General features: G+C 38.6%; 1 long non-coding RNA gene across 1 annotated transcript; it reads right to left on the bottom strand.

The window, feature by feature from the left end:
- Window positions 1–5360: 5360 nt before the first annotated feature.
- On the bottom strand, window positions 5361–7088 carry LOC147400299 (uncharacterized). Its single transcript, XR_015178990.1, has 3 exons — window positions 6792–7088; window positions 5719–5805; window positions 5361–5508 (listed from the first exon to the last, which is right to left on the bottom strand). It is a non-coding gene; the product is annotated as an uncharacterized LOC147400299 (long non-coding RNA).
- Window positions 7089–7430: the final 342 nt, after the last annotated feature.

Consider the following 7430-nt stretch of genomic DNA (forward strand, 5'->3'; position numbering starts at 1 on the left):
ATAACAACCGATCAATCTACTCAAATCCATTCAACTTTCTCAACAAAAAGAAAAGAAAAAAGATTTTAAAAAGTGCTAATTGCAGTCATTGATCAAAGTCGGTGCCTAGAAAGATCTTACCATGTTGATACGAAGGGGATAGACTACGTCTATTTAGGGAATGAGATGATTTAAGAGTGTCATTGTGCGCCACCTCTTCCTTGGAGATCTGCCTGGCCGGTGTTGATTTCAAATAACTGAATTGGAGGCTACCAAAAACATAGGTTATTCCAACTCGATTTATCTCAGAAACTGCTCTTTCAAAACATTTTACCGACTCTGTGTCGATGCCAGCTCTGTGCTGATGAAACTACTTTTTCAAAATGTTTTTTCGACTCCGTGTTGATGCCAGTTCTGTGCTGATGAAATTACTGTTTCAAAATGTGTTACCGACTCCGTGTTGATGCCAGCTCCGTGCTGATGAAATTACTTTGTCAAAATATTTTCTCGACTCCGTGTCAATGTCAGCTCCGTGCTGAGGAAATTACCTTTTCAAAATGTTTTTTCGACTCCGTGTCGATGCCAGCTCTGTACTGATGAAATTAATTTTTCAAAATATTTTCCCGACTCCGTGTCGATGCCAGCTCCGTGCTGATGAAACGACTTTTTTAAAAATATTTTCCCGACTCCGTGTCGATGCCAGCTCCGTGTTGATGAAATTACTTTTTCAAAATATTTTTCCTATTCCGTGTCGATGCCAGCTCAGTGCTAATGAAATTACCTTTTCAAAATGTTTTCCCGACTCTGTGTCGATGCCAGCTCCGTGCTGATGAGACTACTTTTTCAAAATATTTTCTTGACTCTGTGTCGATGCTAGCTTCGTGCTGATGAAATTACCTTTTTTTCAAAATGTTTTCCCGACTCCGTGTCGATGCTAGCCCCATGCTGACGAAATTACCTATTACAAAATGTTTTACTGACTCCGTGTCGATGCCAGCTTCGTGCTGATGTAACTTTAAAAAAAATAATAATAAATAAATAAAATAAAAATAAAAATAAAAATTTTACCAACGTCATGTCGATGTCGACTCCGCATCGATGCCGACTCCGTGTTGATGAAACTACATTTTTCAAAATATTTTCCCGACTCCGCGTCGATGCCAGCTCTGTACTGATGAAACTACATTTTTCAAAATATTTTCCCGACTTTGTGTCGATGCCAGCTCCGTGCTGATGAAATAACCTTTTCAAAATGTTTTCCCGACTCTGTGTCGATGCCAGCTCCGTGCTGATGAAATTACATTTTTGAAAATATTTTTTTGACTCCGTGTCGATGCCAGCTCCGTGCTGATGAAATTTTCTTTTCAAAATGTTTTCCCGAATCCATGTCGATGCCAGCTCCGTGCTGATGAAATTACTTTTTCAACAATGTTTTACCGACTCCGTGTCGATGCCAGCTCCGTGCTGAGATAACTCTATTTTCAAAAATGTGTTACTGACTCCATGTCGATGCCAGCTCCATGCTGATGCCAACTTCATGTTGATATCGAATCCATGTCGATGCCAGCTCCGTGCTGAGATAATTCCGTTTTCAAAGCATTTTACCAATTCCACGTTAATGCCGACTCCATGTCGATGCCAGCTTCGTGCTGAGATAATTCTGTTTTCAAAGTATTTTACTAACTCCGTGTTGATGTCAACTTCGTGTCGATGCTAACTTTGTGCTGATGTGATTCTTTTTAAAAAAAATATTTTACCAAGTCCGTGTTGATACCGACTCCGCGTCGAGAAATTACTTTTTCGTTAAAACTCATAATAAACAACTTTACCCGACCTAATAAAAACATCATGCATCTTCATTTTTGTAAACAAGATAGTAACGTTTGGTCTTTTGTACCAACAGGTGGCCAAACGATAGAAATATAAACAGCCAGAGGTACCTTCCTATTTTCTTAGATCATCTACAGTCACCATGAGTTCTTCCGAACCGGCATAGCCCACAACGGACGAAACGTCGGGTATCGATCCACAAATAGCAGTACTATTGAAAATAATTGAGAGACAAGAAAAGATAGTCAATACCGTGTTAGCCAACGCCAGCATCATACAAGCCCAAATAATACAGCAACACGCGTCCGGATCAAATCAGGATTTACCCGAACAACCTCCATAAGGACCACATACCACTGTGCCACCTGCAATGCCTAAATACCAGGGACTCCCGCTCTATATTCCCCAGAATCGACCACCTCCTGTGGTCATTCCTGATGACGAATGCGAGTACAGGGCCACAGAGGCCAAAAGTGCAACAGATGAAAAATTAGCTCAGCAAATCAAGTCTCTGCAGGAAGAGATGAGAAGAATGAAAGGCCTCAACATGATGAGTGGAACTCGGTTCAAGGACCTCTGTTTCTACCCCAATGCTCAACTACCGGCCAAGTTCAACTGTCCGACGTTCGAAAAGTATAATGGAGTAGGGTGCCCACTGTCGCATCTAAAGTTATATTGTGGATCCATGTGCCAATATGGCGAGGATGACAGGTTGTTAGTGCAGTTGTTTCAAAGGAGTTTGACAGGACCGGCACTCAAATGGTTTTCTAGATTAGATCACTCACTCATTAAGAACTAACAGGACCTAACTGAGATGTTCTAACAAAGTTACCGGTTCAATACAGATGTTGATCTAGATCAGAACGACAGGCCCAATATGACAATAAAGTAACGAGAAACAGTGAAAGAGTATGCACAGAGATGGCGAGAGTCAGCCTCAAAAGTAAGACCAGCAATGACTGAGCAAGAGATGAACACCATGTTTATCTCGATACTAGGGCCCGCCTTCTATACTCATCTGATGGGGCACACTATAAGCACATTTTCAAATCTGGTATAGGTAGCAGACCGGGTCGAGGACGGAATCCAAACTGGTCTGATATTTGATTTTACAAGTTTAGGGGTGACAGTAGGAATCCCTTCTCAGAGAAAGCCAATGCCTCCCGGAAAGAAGAGGGAAGAAACACATGTCAACAACCTATAGCCAAATTGACCCCTCTTCATCCCTTCACCAGCACCAAAATCACAAGCGCCATTAAATTCATGGGCACCTCCGCCAGTCTGGACCCTTGCACCTCAGAACCAATTTCGGGCAAACCCTCAACCTATTGTACCATAGGCACCACAGTACGGGTAGGGTCAGCAAGCACGGCCTAACAGAGTTAATAGAGTGTTTACCAGGTTACCCATGTCGTTGTCAGAGTTGCTCCCAATACTACTCAGGGGAGAATATCTCACGAAAAGACCACCAAATCCAGAGGCTACGAGGGGACAAGGGTACAATCCTAGTTTGTTTTGTGAAGTCCATATGGGTGTACCAGGGCATTCTATAGACCAGTGTTGGAACCTCAAGCATCAGGTACAAAACCTGATAGACAGGAAGGCTCTCATACTGGATGGACCATCGAATCCTACTCAACAACAGAACATCAACCAAAATCCCTTACCTACTCACAGTGGAGAGGGAAATGGGCATAGAGTGAATGCCATTCTCGAAAAACCAGACTTTAATCCATCAGCTCTGATAATTCTTGTTGGGTCAAAAATTAGAATCCAGTTTACCCAGGGACCAGAAACACCAATTGTAAATACATGATTTTCATCATTACGACGGTCACATCTACTAAGAATTGGAGTCGCCACCATTCATGTTGTAAGTGGGTGTAAATGGTTACCCGATGTATATTTTTCAAAAATGACATTTTTGGCATTTTTAGTAACTCACATTGGATAAGGGACTAATCAAACCTAGAGATCGAGGTAAGCGGCTTGGTTGGAGAAAAAGGAAGGTGTTAGGCACCCTTTTCTCCCCGCCAAGTGGCGGTAACCTCAAAGAACTCGGTCATTTCAATTTTAAAAAAGTAAAAATTAAAGTGCCACGTGTCGTGTATTTGTACCCTAAGTAAGGATTCATTCTCGACTTGATCATAGGGTCATTTCATCGATGGAAATGACCCTTATAGACCTTTAGCCTTGGGGTCCATTCATCCTAAACCATCTAAAATAAAATGAAGAGGATGGGGATAATAGAAGAGGGAGGAGGAGAGGTTAGAGAGAAAAGGGGGGGTGCACTTTGAACCCACCTTGAAGCTTCTCTTCTCTTCTTTCTTTCTTCCTCTATGTCTTTGAGTCCTCTTGAGTTCTTAGTGAAGTATGAGAGTGAAATTGCTTTTTAGAAGATGGTATGAGAGAGTAGTAGAGATAAGTAGAGAAAATGTATTTTTTTCTTAATGAAACTTGATAACCATTTTTGGAAGGAGTGTAGGGGTATTTATAGGTGTTGGGATGATGTTAGGAGAATGGATAATGGCATTCTTTTTTAAAGATGGGGGTATGAAATTTGGAGTGAGATTGAGGGTAATTTTGCAAAGAATGAAAATGGATGAGATTTTGATCCAAATGGTTTGGATCCTAACCAAATTCATTTGGATAGAGTATTTGGTAGGATGAGATGAGTGATGGTTGATGGGGGGAGTAGGGGTATAAGAGGGTTGTTTGGAAAAGGAGTGTTAGGTTGGTTGAAGAGGTGAGGTATTTAGATTTAGGAGAATGGGTTGTGTAAGAGGTTGGTAGATTGATTTTTGAGAGGAGGAAGGGGATGATGCCATGTGGCATATGTGATGAAAGAGTGAGATGATGAGATTGGTTGATTGGTTGATGGTGGTTGTTTGATTAGAGAGAAGAGTATGGGTTGGTTAGTTAATGATGAGGGGGGTATGGGTTGAGGTGATTTCATTGGAGTGTTTTAAGGAAAATGATGGGTGTAAATGTGGGTTGTAATGTGGGTGGTTGTTGATGTTAAAGAATGATAATAGGTTAGGGTGTGTTGGGTATGGGTTGTGAAAATTTGTATTTCAATACTTCTTAAATCAAATAATAAGAAGTATAAGATGCAGTCCATGACTACCTCTGGAGTAATAAGACCTCTCAGATTTGGGGAATAAGCTATATCACCACTCTTCTAAAATCAAATCCAATTTTTCTTCATATAACAAGTTATCCATGTCCTTGAAAGCAACGTGAATGGTAACTTAGGTTAGTAGAAGAAAGTGCTACAACCTTGGAAGAATTTCCTCTCCTGTTGAAAATTGGAATTCCCATGATTTCCAAATCCTGGAGTTCCCAATGACCATCATGCACCAATAGGAAGCTTCGATTGTCTAAGCAAGCACGTATTCTATATGAGACTACACCCTCATCATAATCATCATCATCATCATCATCATCACTAGCGATAGGAGGAGGAGGACCAATTTCTCAGCTACTCGTAGTTGGAACTTCTTCCGAGAATCATTTCTTCTATTTGGTTTTGTAACCCATGCCAACATCTTAAAGAGCTTGCAATCCATTGCTCTCTTCACCGCATACTTCAAAACCCTCTGCCCACATAACTAAAACTCTCCATATGAGCCACATGTGATACACTACATTTGCATCTGTATAAGCCAGTTCTCTTAAGAGAACAATAAGATCGCCAACCTACAAAAGAATAAACACCCAACCCTTCAATGCAATCAATTCATCCCCCTATCCAAATTGAGACAAGTTGTGTTACATGGTTTTATAAAATCATGATATGGAGTAAGACTATAAAAATCTACATATATTTTATGCAAATATTCTCCACTAGTATCAACCAACCAAAATGCTAAGAAAAGAAAAAGTACAGAGAGGTGTAGTGTGAAGTACCCTTCTGACTCAACCCATAACCAGTCAATCCCTAGTTACAAGAGACTGCAGCAATGTTTTGTAGTCATAGTTCAGTGTCAAAGGCATCTGATAATAAGAAACATGAACTTGTTATGAATATACACCCAAACAGCACAACAAGTAAACAATATAGAAGTTGAATATACCCTATCTGATTTACATCATTTAACAGTTATTAGTGAAATGTAAATTAACGACGTGCTTCAACAACACATTGCACACTATATGAACTAGTTATCACAAGTGAGGAAGAGATACAGGAAAGAAAACTAACAGCCAATATAAGAACTGCACAGTGATTCTAAAGCATAAAAAGAGAAAGAGAAAGCAAAACTCTGTGCATTATATTTTATCAGTAGTCAACTACCATGAAAGAAAAATATTCATTAACATCTGGATAACTGTTTTATATTAGACTTTGATGAGTGATACAATAAAAAATGTGCCAACTTGGGTAAGCCCCTCATTAGTTATATTCAAGAAAATTCCTACTTTTAAACTATAAAGTTTGGAATATCTTGACATGGAACATCATGAGTTATCTTACGATAGCAAGTGATGTCTATCTTTCTCAATTCTTTGTGTTTCATGATGCAAACTTCCAAAAGATCAAACAAGCATTCTTGAGAGATTATGATACTAGTAATGCAACCTTCGAGGATTTGAATTTCACCTCCCACCACCACCCAACGAGGTGAAGAAATAAAAAGAATATATACATGGTGGTCTAAAAAAATTGACTGTGCCAAAATGTCCAAACATTGTAGTGAAAAAAATATATATTGGAGGCATTCATTATTGTAGGAATTAGTGAAAGTAGCTAATACAGTGTCCCTATATAGACCAAATACATGACAAAATTTAGATTCATATGTGAGAGATGGCAGAAAAAAATGGGCTTGTTTTACCCCATTGCTCATGATCTATGTGATCATTGAAATATTACAGATTTTTAAAAGTAGCAAAGAACAGAGGTCTTTCAAATTCAGTATTTCAAATACCATACTAGAATTATAGTATTAGTAAAAAAAACTAATTTAAAGTATGTTTACCTTTGAATTCCTTTTCCAACTTCCAACCTGAAAATTTTGGCAATCTTCATGGGTGATCCCACTTCCTTTGATGATCATTTAACAATGGTTGCAGGAGTAGCATGGAATCAACAATCCATACTTGATTCAAAACAATAGTCCAAGTATTAGAATGTAAGGTATTCAGAGCTATGACTGAAGTTAAAACATATCCATACATATTTTCTTAGTTATGGTGGCTAACATCTTGAAGAGGACATGACCCAAATATATATTTAAAAAAAAACTTCAATCTATGCAACAAACATCCTTGATTGCTTTGTATAGTTTACTTGTAAATAGAATAGTTATACGGGTCAAATTGGACCTGAAACTGATTTGATAAGCATCTGGTACATAACACTTAGGTCTAAAATGTAATAAACACATTAGGATAATGGTGACCATATTTTACATCCTTATTACCTTATGTTTTATTGGTAAAATATGTTCATATATAGAGGCTCCATTTGTTTACATGCTCTGCCCTAGGTCTAAACTGTAATAAACACATTAGAAATTTGCAACAAATTTACTACTCATAGATCATAAAATTGACAATAAACATAAAAGAATAATTCTGAAACAAGAATTTCTATCAACGAAAAATTTTAAAATAAA

The sequence above is a fragment of the Akebia trifoliata genome, chromosome 6, assembly GCF_017979445.1.
Source record: "Akebia trifoliata isolate Shusen 1 chromosome 6, ASM1797944v1, whole genome shotgun sequence".
NCBI lineage: Eukaryota > Viridiplantae > Streptophyta > Magnoliopsida > Ranunculales > Lardizabalaceae > Akebia > Akebia trifoliata.